Raw genomic sequence first — 15,579 nt, forward strand, 5'->3', positions numbered from 1 at the left:
TAGAATGGCTTACAGTTAATGAAGAGCACTTCTAGATCTGGACAGCACATCTTCTTTAACACAGTTACATCTGTACACCACCTCTCATTGTTGTAAAAGCATGTCCCGCCGCCGCGCGATTTCCCCGTTGATTCTGCGTCGCGATCTGCTCTAAACAGCTGAAAGCCCGGCAGACTCAACGCGCTGTCCGGAATGGCGTCTTTCAGCCAGGTTTCCGTGAAACACAGAGCAGCAGAGTTTGAAAAATCCTTATTTGTCCGGGAGAGCAGAAGAAGTTCGTCTGTTTTGTTGGGTAGAGAGCGGAGATTTGCCAGATGGATGCTTGGCAACGGCGTTCTGAATCCGCGCTGTCTGAGCTTCACGAGCGCGCCGGCTCGCTTCCCCTGTCTGCGCGTCCTGAAGCGCTTGATCAGCGCCGCAGCTCCCCTGACTACAATGTCCAGCAAAACATCAGAATAATCGAAAACCGGTGAAATATCGGGTGGTGTGTACTGCCAAATGTCCAGCAATTCGTCTCTGGTGAAACTGATTGCAGGGATATAACTAAAGACAGGACGAACTAACAAAAACATAAAAACAACTGCGGAGCACGCCACGGAGGCAGCCATCAGCGTCGGCGCCATCTTCGTAATGAAGATGTTAATTAAGATGTTAATTATAAATATTATTAACCCATTGGTTGACCAGGGTTACTTTCCTAAAGGCATAGGCACTGTGGCTGCTTCCTGTTCTACATGTTCAGGTCCTATGGACCTTCTGGATGCACATATTCACTGCCCTGGCTGTTTGGGCATCGACCATCTTAAGGAGGCTTTAACTGACCCTTGCCCAGAATGTAGTCTAATGCCACTGGGAATTAGGCAACAGAGACTGGCAAAGTTTGAACTGAAGTGAAGAGTTCTTACCACCAGTCAAGACTAGGATTCAGACAGGTAGCAAACGCTCAGCTAGCAAAACTGAGGGGCCTCCAAAGAAGAAGCGAACTATGACTGCTGTACTATCCCACCAGGTAGTTCAATTAGCTAATGCTGTGCAGGGCATTCAGGCTTTGTTGGCTAGATCATTGCCGTCTGCTACTCAGAGCGCAGATGAGGATGTGAGAAAATCAGTAATTAACCACTTGTTGCCCAAAGTTGTGACAATGTCCGAATGTCCTAGGGAGGACCTGGACACATTGTCTTTGGCGGCTTCAGATTCACTGGTTACGGATGAGCAGGACTGTTATTTACCCTTGGAGGAGACTTCTTCTGTACACTCTCAGTCTCAGCACTCTCATAACGATGAGGGCTCAGGTCTGCAGGGGGCTGGTTCTTTGGTGGCATTTTCATTGCAAGACACGATCAAGATGGCCCTTGCTAAATTAAATCTGGACCCACCCCCTCCGGCGTTGGGACGGCAGTCGACTGCTCGGCTGCTCGGCCAGACGATTTCCTGATACCTAGCTGCCCTGACTTTACTGAGGTTGTTTTTTCAGCTTTTCGATCTGCTCCTTCTTCCAGACCAGATCGAGCGGCGCGCACTTTGGCTGCAATGGCTGATGCCCAGGAAAAAGGTCTTGGTAACATGCCCTCAATAGAGCCGTGTTTTTCTTCATTGATTGTGTCCCCGGATGAAGCCCTTAAGCAGGAGCTACGCTGCCCTAACCCGGAGTGCAGACGTACTGATGATTTGCTGGTTCGTATATATAATACTGTTTCAGGATTGACTCGTATTGGGAATTCTATGGCTCAATTGTTGTTGGAGCTTCATTCGACCATGTCGTCAACAACACAGGATAATGCTTCATCAGAACTGCTTGAGGCTTCTCTACAGGCTTTGGGGTCGATGGCCTTATCTAGTGGAAAAGCTCCTGGACTTATCACACAAGCTAGTCGGCAGGTGTGGCTGGCTCAGTCCAGCCACACCTGCATACTCCCTGACATACTCCCTGAGGTATGTCGCAATAACCTCCACCAATTGCCGTTGGTGCCTGGTCAGATCTTCGGTCCAGCTGCTCAGAAGGCCCTTGAGCGCAGGGTAAGAGCAGCTGAGTCTCGTTCCCAGCATATTGGACGTAGCGTGAACTACCCTGCACTAGCTGCACAACGGCTACCTGCTCGTCATTCAACCTTGCAGCAGCATAGACAAGGGCAGTCTTACAGGCTGCCGCCGCAGCAGGATTCTCGACTTGGATTTTGTTCGAGAAGAGAGGTGCCCGTTCTCGGTTCAGGCCATCAACTCGCCCTGCACCTCCTCACCGGCGCCCCGGCGGCGCCCCAGAACTTGTTGGAAAAGGGTGCAATAGAACCAGTGGACCCCCAGGTCCAACCCGGGGGGTTCCACTCAAAATATTTTCTTGTTCGGAAGAAGGATGGAAGTTTCAGGCCCATCCTGGATCTCAGGCGCTTAAACAAGGGCCTCAAGCGTCTTCCCTTCCGCATGTTGCGGATTGTAGACGTTCGTCATGCAATCGAACCCGGAATGTGGTTCACTTCAGTGGACCTGAAGGATGCATATTTTCATATCCCCATCACCCCACATCACAGAAGGTTCCTTCGGTTCACTTTTCAAGGCAGAACTTATCAGTTCAGAGTCCTTCCGTTCGGCCTGTCTCTTTCTCCCAGGGTGTTCACACACATCATTCAGGTGGCGTTGGAGCCACTTCAACGAGAAGGCATGCTGATTCTTCCATACCTGGACGATTGGCTGTTGTGCGCCAGATCATACCAACAGGCTGTCAACAACACACAGCGTCTGTTGTTTCATGTAGCCACCTTGGGTCTAAGGGTGAACTTTCAGAAGAGTTGCCTAACCCTAAGCCAGTCAGTGTGTTTTCTGGGAATGCAGTTGGACTCCAGGGCAATGAGAGCTTTCAGAAGGGAGCCCCAATTGGGCCGCCCCCAGCACACAGGGAGGTTGTAACCACGGATGCCTCCCTCAGCGGGTGGGGAGGACTGTGGCAACACCGAGGTGTACGGGGCAGTTGGTACCCACATTTATTAGACATTTCAGGCAAGAACTGTCAGGGAGACACATTCTGGTAAGGATGGACAATACCACAGTGGTATTTCTAATCAACCACCAGAGGGGCACACGGTCCCTACCCTGTCCCCAGTTAAAGGGATAGTTCACCCAAAAATTTTCTGTTTATCTGCTTACCCCCAGGGCATCCAAGATGTAGGTGACTTTGTTTCTTCAGTAGAACACATATGATGATTTTTAACTTTAACCGTTGCAGTCTATCAGTTGTATAATGCATGGCAATGATAACAAAATCTATGAGAGTAAATAAAACATGCACAGACAAATCCAAATTAAACCCTGCGGCTCGTGACGATACATTGATGTGTAAATACACGAAACGATCGGTCTGTGCAAGAAACTGAACAGTATTTATATCGTAAATGATAAAAGAAAACGTACTTACGTGAGTCAGAACTGCCATTTTAGTCTAACGTTACTCTCCCAGGATCAGTAAACAGTCCTCCATAAAATGTGCTGCACACATCTGAATATTTGGGTTGAAGTGTTCTGGAACAGTGTTGTAAATACAACTTAACCACTGATTTCTAGTCGTGTCCATTTTTGGAAGGCCAAACAAAGTAGTTTCGCTTTCACAACGAAACACAGCGTCACACACGTGGGCTTGAGTGAGCGGAGGCCGGCAGGCTAGAGAACGGCGCGGCTGGCGGATTCGACAAAGGAGCGGCCGGCGGGCTTGCGGCAACCACATGTGACGACCCCGGGCTGGACTCCACTTCGTCCACGGTGAAAGTGATGTATTTCCTCAACTGAAGGTTGATGTATTTCCTCAGCGACCAGCATGGATCAGCTCTAGGCATGACGAAGCGGATATCGTCCTCTTTTGGAAGGCCAAACAAAGTCGTTTCGCTTTCACAGCGAAACACACAGCGTCTTCACGATATGGCAGCAGCAACAATACTACAGTGAGAATAAAAGTTACAACTTCTTTCTTTGCGTGAACATTTGGCGGCGTTATGCAAATCTTCCCACATCGTGACGTAGACATGTGGGGGCGTGTTAGAACGAGCCGTTTTAGGTAGGCGTGGCTTTTATAAAGAATATATCTTTGGATTTGAGACTTTAGTCTTTGCAACTTTACAGATCTTCTTTATGCACCAAGAGCTTGTATCACTTCAAAGAGAAAGGAAAAATTTAAATCGCATAATATGACCCCTTTAAAAATAACCATCAATCATTATAGCCATTCACTTCAGAAAGAGTTATTACTGAAAGAGTTGTTACCTGTAGCAGAATAACTGCTTCTCAGTATTATTAACTCGTCGTTATTTCTAGGTCTGTGATTTTCTAATGATCCTGAAGACATTGATTAGCAAACTCAGGTGTGTTTGATTAGGGTTATGTAATGGGGGGTTTGGTGTTTGTTTCATGTTCATGGTTTTCCATGTCTTTTATTTCGTAATTGTTTCATGCTGTTAGTGTCATGCTTCCCTTGCACTCATGTATTCATGCCATTGGTTCCCTTGTTCATTGTGTCATGTTCTGATTGGTTGTCCTAGTCATGTGTCTTGTTTCCCATTGGTTTGTTCTTGTCATGTGACCCTCTTGTTTGCTATAAGTAGCCATCATGTTGCCATTGTCTCTCGTCGTGTATTGATGTTGTAACCCGCTGTTGGTGAGTCAAGTCTGTTCATGCCACGTCAAGTCTGTTCATGCCTCGTCAAGTCAAGTCTGTCTCTACAGTCAAAAATTTGGGTGTTATATTAGACAGCATCTTGTCTTTTGAAAATCATATTTCCCATGTTACAAAAACAGCATTCTTCCATCTTAGAAACATTGCCAAGTTAAGGAACATGCTACCTGTTTCTAACTAAATTTGGATTTTTTTTTTAAATTAAGTTTTTATTTGAAAGTCTGTTATTTAAGATCGGTTTGGTCCATATCCCTGCAGAAAGTTTCTTTTGATTCCACTAGGTGCCAGTAAACAAGGAATTTTCTTTGTATATTTTTTTTTTTAAGTTATGGATATTTAATTGAAGAGAGGTAATATGTCCACTAGGGGGTCTCTATTCTGCGAGATCAGGCACACCTGAATTTGAAAGAGTTCCAAACCCACATACATTGGGCTAAATGGATAAAAATGGCATCATTTTACACAAAACACCTTAAATTTTAACACATGGGTGGAATAATTCATAATTATTATTGCATTTGTTAACAATCCAAAGTATCCCAACTCAGCATCGAGCTAGCTGATAGCGCTAGGGGGCAGTGCCCATTTCGCGCTCAGTGCGCCCTCCTCCCTCGTGTTTGTAAAGGCATAAATTGACATCGGATTGGCCTTGGAGTTTGATCGATGTCTCTTTGGACAGATCTGATTGGGGGCATTTCAGACATATTACACATTACGTGATGACGTAATCGCCCATCAACACAAACGTATTCAGGCAAAACTAGTCGAAAACGCACCATTCAACTCCATGCAAGTATTGATCGGCACATCTGAGACATGTTAGGGTGTAGTTTGGCCGTGCAAACTCATAGAAAAGTAAGCATAGTCTCATTTTAAAGACAACAACCTAATCTAAGAGCTGATATTTTGGCCACAAACAAAAAAACAACAACATACCCCAACCCAACCCTTTACCCATCAGATAGAAAGTATCAATTACATTGTACAACAAGAACACACACACACACACACACACACACAAACACACACACACACACAATTATACATATTTTGGGATTGTATTCCCTACTTTGTATTTTTCCACAAATGACAAGAAGGGTTGCCAGACTGCATAGAATGTCTGGGTAGACCCTTGAATGGAGTATCTTATTTTTATAGTTCATAGTTTGAGATATTGCATGATCTCTTTAATCCAATGAAGGAAAGTAGAGGGAAGGGGGTCTTTCCATTTAAACAGTATTAATCCTCTGGCAAGCAGTATGCAAAAGGCCAACATTTTACAATCATAGCTACTTATCCAAATACAGCAATAAAAGGAGATGGGTCTATTGGCAAACCTCTTATTTCTGAAAATGCATCAAAAATCAATTTCAAGAAGTTATACAAACTTGGGCATGTCCAGAACATATGTAAAAGGCTTGCAGCAGCCTGCCTACATCTGTCACAAAAAGGGTCTAGCTCTGGTCTAAATTTAGATAACCTAACCTTCGACCAATGGAGCCGGTGTACTACCTTGAATTGTACAACCACATGTCGTTGACATATAGATGACGACTAGATCTGTTTAATAATTTTCTGCCAAATTGTTTCTGAAATTTGTTCATTCAGATCCTCCTCCCATTCATTTTTTAAGTAATCTAAATTTGCCAGTTTATACTGATTGAGGAGATTGTAAATTTTGCCTATGATTTGTTTTAAATCTTTTCCTACCTTGAAAATAGAGTCTAATAGAGATGTAGGGGGATATAAAGGAAAACAATCAGTATGTAAAACCAAAAAAATTCATACTTGCAAATATCTAAAGAAATTTGGACCTGGGAATCTTAAATCTATTTAACCAATTCATCAAAAGATCTTGTAATATATAGATCCCACTCTTAGCCGAAATATCAAAGGCTTGAGGCTTGAAGGAGTAAACATATGGTGGTTACTTAAGGAGGCATGTAGGAGATACTGTGTTGGGTGAATGATTTTCTAAATTGATTCCAAATTTTTGGGGACTGTGTCACCATAGGATTAGTGGAATAGCGAGAGGCAGGTTCAAGCATTGGAAGTTCAGATCACATTAAAGAGGATAGGGAGACAGGTTTGCAGGAAAACTTTTCCAGACTGAGCCACTTAAGGGCATCAGGGCTATCACTATCCCTCATTCAGTAAATCAATCCTCTAATATTAGCAGCCCAGTAATAAAACATGAAATTGGGGAGTGCCATGCCACCTAAGGTGCAAAGCTTTTGTAATATACTTTTCCGAATCCGAGGATTTTTGTTATTCCAGATGAATGCTCATATTAATTTTTCTGTCGAGTTGAGTTAAAGTATTTGGTCAAAAAAAAAGGAAGATTTTGAAAAAAATAAATAAATTTAGGCAATTTAAATGGATCTGATAAGTACAATAAAAAGTCATCTGCATAGAGCGAAATTTTACACTCGGTATCTCCCCTACGAATTCCTTTAATAAAAGTGTCTTGCCATATGGCTATTGCCAGTGGCTCGATTGCAATGGCAAATAAAAGCGGAGACAGCGGGCAATCTTGTCTGGTGCCTCTTTGTAAACTAAATAGGGCAGATCTATTATTGTTGGTGCGAACCGCTGCCATTGGGGAGGAATAGAGGGTTTTAATCCACAATATGAAATTAGGGCCAAAACTGAATCTTTCCAAAGTACAAAAAAGGTAGTCCCACTCCAGGCCTTTTCAGCATCAAGTGATATCAAAACCTCTGGTATGTCGGGGGGTGAGGGACTATAAATAATATTTAAAAGACTCCTAACATTAAAAAAAGAGCACCGGTTCTTTATAAAGCCAGCCTGATCTGGTGAAATAATGGAGGGAACAAGCGTCTCAAGACGTCGGGCTAGCAGTTTTGCAAGAATCTTAACATCTGTGTTTAAGAGGGAAATCGGACGATAGGAGCTACACTGAGATGGACTCTTATCTTTCTTCAAAATAAGAGAAATAGTTGCTTCATGCATAGTTGAGGGGCGAGACTTTGAGGACAGAAATTCTTTAAATACAGTGAGGAGCAGAGGGGCAAGTTTGTCTGAAATGTTTTTAAAGAACTCAGATGGAAAGCCATCTGGCCCTGGTGACTTGCCACATTGCATATTTCTAATTGCATCTATGTTCTCTTCTACCAAGATATCTTTCTCAAGGTCAGATGCCAAATCCGGGTCCAACTTGGGAATGTCCAAACTATGAAAAATTTGTCTAGGTCAGATTTGTCATCTGGTGGTTCTGAAGCATAAAGGGCAGTGTAATAATGACAAAAACACCTCTTTACCTCTCTAAAAAGTTTACCTCTATATGATCTACGTGTTTTTGACCTTGTTCATCACTAATCTCCGAAATATACTGATTAGCAGCCTTCTGACACAACTGATCTGCTAAAAATTTCCCGGCCCTTTCCCGTGTTCATAAGAAATATGTCTATATTTTAGAATAAGGGTTTCTGCTTGACGTGTCGAGAGGAGATCAAACTCCATCTTAAGTATTAGACACTGTTTAAGTTTATCATCAGATGATGAGTGGCTATATCTAATATCTAATTTCAAAATATCGTCTGTGAGCTGCCTAAGACGTTCGGTACTGGCTTTCCTTTGCATTGAACCATAAGAAATGATCTGTCCACTCAGATATGCTTTCAATGTTTCCCAAATTGTTGAGAAAGACATCCCCGGGATCATATTGTGGGATAGAAAAAAATCAATCTCTGATTTAATAAAACTAACAAAACAATTTGTCCGAAAGAAGAAGGGGATTAAATCTCCATTGGCAGTATCCAGAATCCACACCTGGAATGCACAGTTTCATTTTCAAGGGGGCATGGTCCGAAATAACTATGGATTGATATTCACATTCAGAAATCATATGAAGAAGGTTATCATCAATAAAAAAAATTATTGATTCGCGAAAATGAGTTATAAACTGGAGAGAAGAAGGAATAACCCCTAGAGGTAGGGTTTCAGAACCGCCAAATATCAGTCAAACCATATGTCTGAAGAAAAAGATTAACTGTTTGGGATGATTTGGATTCAGGGCACATTCTAGATCAGCTGCGATCTAGTTTGGGAGAAAGGACACAGTTTGTATCTCCCCCTTAGATGAGGTGATTGGTGTCTATATTGGAAATTCTGGAAAAAGTATGAGTGAAGAAAGTATTATCGTCCCAGTTTGGGGCATAAATGTTTATTCAAATAACAGGGAGTCCATATAATCTCCCCATCACAATGATATAACGCCACATGGGATCAGAGTCAATATTAGACATTACAAATGGTATGTTCTTTCACATTATAATTGCTACCCCCCCTCGTCTTGGAATTAAAGCTAGAATGAAATGTTTATCCTATCCATCCTCCTGTCAGTCTGGTCTGGTTTGCTACACAGAGATGGGTTTCCTGGAGAAACGCTATATCTGTCTTCAAATAATCAAGATGTAAGAGTACCTTTTTTTCTGTTTCACAGGATTATTTAAATATTTTACATTCCAACTAATAAAATTAATCATGCGCCTCATGTGTCTCAACTGGTGTTAGCCATTAGGAAACTTAGTAGACAAGACACTGAGAACACAACCCCATAAATCAAGACAGTGAAATTTTGAATTAACAGAACAAAAAAGAAAAAAAAAAAGAAACCATTCAAACAATATAAGTCTGACAGGTCCCAAACCCCAGCCACCTAACTGAACCTGGTGGCTGTAACATCCATTGCAAGATGTGCCATACATTATATTATGGCAAAGGAGAACCACTTTAGTGTCCAATAAACCAGCCCCTGTCAAGCCCCATAGTTGGGGGAAAAAAGAAAAAAAAAACATACACATATATATACGTCTTACACATACATCCATGAGAACACCATTTGTCCATCATGGAGCAATGTAATTTTGTTAAACACAAAGTCCCAATGTCTTTTATAACTGTTGAAATGAGATAAAATGAATGACCTCTCTACGTTCTCACCTTCCAAAGAAGACAAAAGTTAAGATGTATATTGAAAGTCCTATAATGTGAGACCTAGGCATACGCATCCGGACGGTAAATTACAAAGAGTCTCACAGTCTTAAGCACGGGTCTCTGTCAACATATGAAAAAAGCAAAGTCCAAAAGCAAAGTAGTAGAATGGTGTTACAGTAATTTTGGTGTTTCCTCAACTTGAATCGTGGACTTCACATAGGTCATTGCTTTCTCCGGGTCCAAAAATTCCTTGTTGCCTCCCTTGTAAGAGATTCGGAGTCGGGCTGGGAACATTATCCCAAATCAAACATATTATTAGAGACTGCAACAGTAGAACTCGAACCGGTCTCCTCTGGTATTCCCGCAATACGTACATTGCATATCTGCATCCTTCCTTCCAAATCGTCATTCTTTTTCTTCAGGTTAGCCAGCTCTGTTTTAAGTTCTGCAACTGTCGTCTGTAATGAAGTAATTTCGTCCAAACATGTTGATAATCCTTTCTCCACATCGCGGATAGTGGTCTTCATATTATCCATTTCAGAGCAGATAGCCGCCGTGTTGTTTGCAATTTCCGATTTTACTTCTTTTAACTCGTTCTTAAGAAAGTTGAAGTCTTCTGAAAGAGCATTTTTAAGTTCGGCCCTGATAACAACCGAGATATCTCCTCTCAAAGAGGATAGTATATCTGCTTTCCAATCCTCCGTATCCATCACCGATTCTAACTGTGAAATAGGAGGTGAGTCGCCGGAGGCGGAGGAGGCTTGTGTCGAGGATGTCTCCGGCCGGGTGCTTACAGGGCCGCTGTATTTATATTTACGCAATTTAGTCGCCATTAAAGTAGCCGACATGGATATCAGTTGTTCAGAGTGATCTAATGGGTATTAAAAAACAATGTCCACAGTAAATTTGCTGAAAATTTGTTATAAAATAATAATTTTAAAAGAAGCTAGACAGGAGCTAAGTTCCACACGGCTTACTCCATTGTATGCTCACTAGCGCCCCCCATGGTTGATAAATTTTGACAAAGTTTAATCCAGGAGCAAAGAGAAATAATCTCTACTTTATAAGCAAGGAGAGATCGTGATTGCACACAGTCTGAGTGCGCACAAGCAATATCGGAGTGAGAGGACAGGCAGTTCATTTGTATAACTTTGGATTCAAGATGGCGCCTGTGTGTTGGTCGGCATGCCATTTGTCTCATCAGTTTTTTAATATCCATTCAGTACTCTGCCTTTCGGTGCTTTCTCTGCTGTTGTTAATGCATTGTGCTGATGCTATCATCACCTATGATCGCCAAATATTGCTACACATCAAAAGTTTGTTAGAGAATCAACCTAGAGACTGTCCCATTTTACAGGATTATTGTTACTCCTCGTTCTCTCTTCCCTCGGCCGCGTTTATTCGTCGGCTTCCTTGCTGTATTATCCATCAGCGGAAACGTCGCAGAAGAAGGAGAGGAAATCGTGGAGGTGTCCGGGTGAGGATTAGGAGAGAAGTTTACATCTCTTCGGCTCAACTTTCTACTTGTCCCGCAACACTTTCCTATGGTCACCGTGGTTTATACCTGGCTCGGCGTTCGTGGGATGTGAGATATGCCTGTCATCTGCCCAATATACCGGACCAGTGGCAGTCGGCTAATTTCTGCGCTCCTCCTCGATTGTGCGTCCAAAGAAGGGGTGTGAATCTTCAAAATATTAAATCATTGAAGTATGTCCGTCAATCACAAGCACAAACTTCTGTCTCCCACGTTAAGATGGCCTTGGTAAATGCCAGATCTGTGTCTAATAAGACTTTTATTTTGAATGACTTTTTTACTAGACACGAATTGGATTTCTTATTTTTAACTGAGACCTGGACTGGAGCGGGTGAGTCGTCCGTTTTTGGCGAACTTTGTCCTTCAAACTTGTTTTTTTAGCACTCCGAGATGTGTTGGAAAAGGAGGTGGAGTGGCTATGGTTTTCAGGAACTGGTTTAAATCTCGGACTGTCTCTGTTGGGAACTTTACCACTTTTGAATCTCAATGTGTTCTGATAGATTCTGCTACCACTCCGCTATTCTGTGTTTTGGTCTACAGGCCCCCAAAGCCAGATAAACATTTTATAAAAGAGTTTTCTGAATTTGTTTCTCATATTATCACATCATATGATCGTCTGTTAATTTTAGGTGATTTTAATATTCACGTTTGCTGTCCTGGAAAGCCCATGGTTGCTGAGTTTATCCATGTTTTAGATTCTTTTGGTTTTATTCAGCATGTTGATAAGGCTACACATGTACTTGGCCACACCCTGGACCTTATCATGTCTTATGGGTTTTCCATTGATAACATAAACATTGAAGATGCTTGCTTTTCAGATCATAAGCCCATTGTATTTAATGTCACCCTATCTAGCTTTTTGAGTACTATAAAAACTACAGGTTTTTATTCTCGTTGCATCAACTCTCTCACTGCTAATCAGTTTTCAGATATGTATCATAGTAATGAAGTGTCCACAGCAATTTCAGTTGCTGCTGAACATTCCTCAAGTCCAGATGATCTAATTTCTCTCTTTAACTCTTCTTGTTCAGATATCCTGGATTTTATAGCTCCCCTGAAATATAAATGTCCAAAATTTAAATCACAACCATGGCTGGATGACTCCACTCGTTCGCTTAGACAGATTTGTCGAAAAGCAGAGCGGCGATGGAAAAAAGATCATCTTACGGTCTCTGTTGACATTTTTAAAGAATCCCTGGAGAACTTTCAGAAGGCAGCAAAAATAGCTAGAGCTAAATACTTTTCTGATATTATCAATAAACATTCTCATACCCCTAAAATCTTATTTAGCACTATAAATTCAATAATTAATCCTCGCATCTCATATGAAGTTGAACAATCACCAGATATTTGTGAGAGATTTTTGAGATTTTTTATTGAAAAGATTGCTGGCATTCAATCTTCATTTGTTCCTCTTTGTTCTAGCTCTTTGGTCGACTGTTCAGTTTCTTCAGCTACCTTGTGCAGCTTTCAGCCGGTGTCTCTCTCTGAGTTAAGGGAATTAGTGATGCAGACGAAATCTTCAAATTCAACTTATGATGCTGTTCCCTCTGACTTTTTTAAAGTTGCTTTTGATACAATTGGTCCTAGTATTCAAGTAATTATTAATTCTTGCTTAGTTTCTGGCACTGTCCCTGCGTTTTTGAAGCATGCAGTTGTCCAGCCATTGCTTAAAAAACCCAATGCCGATATTAATTGCTTGAATAACTATCGTCCTATTTCAAAACTCCCATTTCTTTCAAAAGTTCTGGAAAGAGTTGTCCTGTCACAATTACTTCCTTTTTTAAAATCAACTCATATACTTGAACCTTTTCAATCAGGTTTCACTACCCACCACAGTACTGAAACAGCTTTGTTAAAAGTGATGAATGATTTGCTACTGTCGGTTGATTCTGGTGATAATGCAGTTTTGGTTTTATTGGATCTTAGTGCTGCCTTTGATACAGTTGATCATAATATCCTTCTGTCACGCCTTGAACATTGGGTGGGCATAAAGGGTACAGCACTTAGCTGGTTTGAGTCGTATCTGAAATCCAGGTCATTTTCAGTGTCTGTTGGCCAGTTTATCTCATCATCTGCCTCTCTTCTCTATGGGGTCCCTCAGGGGTCCATTTTGGGTCCATTACTCTTTAATCTGTATATGCTTCCACTTGGTAATATCATAAGGAAATATAAAATCTCTTTTCATTTTTATGCAGATGATTCTCAGCTGTATCTTCCATTAAAATCTCGAGATTCTCTGCAGCCTCTCATCGACTGTCTTGAGGATATAAAATGCTGGATGTCAAATAACTTCCTGCAGCTCAACAATGATAAAACTGAGGTGATTCTCTTTGGTCCCTCTAAAACTAGAAATTCTGTTGTTGGGAACTTAGAAAACCTTACTCCATATGTTAAGTCTCATGTAAAAAATCTAGGTGTTATCTTTGACAAATTAGCTCAGTTGTTAAAAATAGTTATTATCAGCTGAGGATCATCTCTAAGCTTAAATCAACACTTTCCTTTCAAGATCTGGAAAAAGTCATTCATGCTTTTATCACATCACGCCTGGATTATTGTAATTCGTTATATGTTGGTCTTCCACAATCTTCATTGGCACGGCTGCAGATGGTTCAGAACGCGGCGGCTAGATTGTTAACCGGCACCAAAAAACACGAACATATTTCTCCAGTTTTAGCGTCCCTTCATTGGCTTCCTGTCTTTTTTAGAAGAGGTGTCCGGGTGAGGATTAGGAGAGAAGTTTACATCTCTTCGGCTCAACTTTCTACTTGTCCCGCAACACTTTCCTATGGTCACCGTGGTTTATACCTGGCTCGGCGTTCGTGGGATGTGAGATATGCCTGTCATCTGCCCAATATACCGGACCAGTGGCAGTCGGCTAATTTCTGCGCTCCTCCTCGATTGCGCGTCCAAAGAAGGGGTGTGAATCTTCAAAATATTAAATCATTGAAGTATGTCCGTCAATCACAAGCACAAACTTCTGTCTCCCACGTTAAGATGGCCTTGGTAAATGCCAGATCTGTGTCTAATAAGACTTTTATTTTGAATGACTTTTTTACTAGACACGAATTGGATTTCTTATTTTTAACTGAGACCTGGACTGTAGCTGTTGAGTCGTCCGTTTTTGGCGAACTTTGTACTTCAAACTGTTGTTTTTTTAGCACTCCGAGATGTGTTGGAAAAGGAGGTGTAGTGGCTATGGTTTTCAGGAACTGGTTTAAATCTCTGACTGTCTCTGTTGGGAACTTTACCACTTTTGAATCTCAATGTGTTCTGATAGATTCTGCTACCACTCCGCTATTCTGTGTTTTGGTCTACAGGCCCCCAAAGCCAGATAAACATTTTATAAAAGAGTTTTCTGAATTTGTTTCTCATATTATCACATCATATGATCGTCTGTTAATTTTAGGTGATTTTAATATTCACGTTTGCTGTCCTGGAAAGCCCATGGTTGCTGAGTTTATCCATGTTTTAGATTCTTTTGGTTTTATTCAGCATGTTGATAAGGCTACACATGTACTTGGCCACACCCTGGACCTTATCATGTCTTATGGGTTTTCCATTGATAACATAAACATTGAAGATGCTTGCTTTTCAGATCATAAGCCCATTGTATTTAATGTCACCCTATCTAGCTTTTTGAGTACTATAAAAACTACAGGTTTTTATTCTCGTTGCATCAACTCTCTCACTGCTAATCAGTTTTCAGATATGTATCATAGTAATGAAGTGTCCACAGCAATTTCAGTTGCTGCTGAACATTCCTCAAGTCCAGATGATCTAATTTCTCTCTTTAACTCTTCTTGTTCAGATATCCTGGATTTTATAGCTCCCCTGAAATATAAATGTCCAAAATTTAAATCACAACCATGGCTGGATGACTCCACTCGTTCGCTTAGACAGATATGTCGAAAACCAGAGCGGCGATGGAAAAAAGATAATCTTACGGTCTCTGTTGACATTTTTAAAGAATCCCTGGAGAACTTTCAGAAGGCAGCAAAAATAGCTAGAGCTAAATACTTTTCTGATATTATCAATAAACATTCTCATACCCCTAAAATCTTATTTAGCACTATAAATTCAATAATTAATCCTCGCATCTCATATGAAGTTGAACAATCACCAGATATTTGTGAGAGATTTTTGAGATTTTTTATTGAAAAGATTGCTGGCATTCAATCTTCATTTGTTCCTCTTTGTTCTAGCTCTTTGGTCGACTGTTCAGTTTCTTCAGCTACCTTGTGCAGCTTTCAGCCGGTGTCTCTCTCTGAGTTAAGGGAATTAGTGATGCAGACGAAATCTTCAAATTCAACTTATGATGCTGTTCCCTCTGACTTTTTTAAAGTTGCTTTTGATACAATTGGTCCTAGTATTCAAGTAATTATTAATTCTTGCTTAGTTTCTGGCACTGTCCCTGCGTTTTTGAAGCATG

The sequence above is a fragment of the Sinocyclocheilus rhinocerous genome, unplaced genomic scaffold (genome assembly GCF_001515625.1).
Source record: "Sinocyclocheilus rhinocerous isolate Xijiao unplaced genomic scaffold, SAMN03320098_v1.1 scaffold2521, whole genome shotgun sequence".
In the NCBI taxonomy this organism is placed as follows: domain Eukaryota; kingdom Metazoa; phylum Chordata; class Actinopteri; order Cypriniformes; family Cyprinidae; genus Sinocyclocheilus; species Sinocyclocheilus rhinocerous.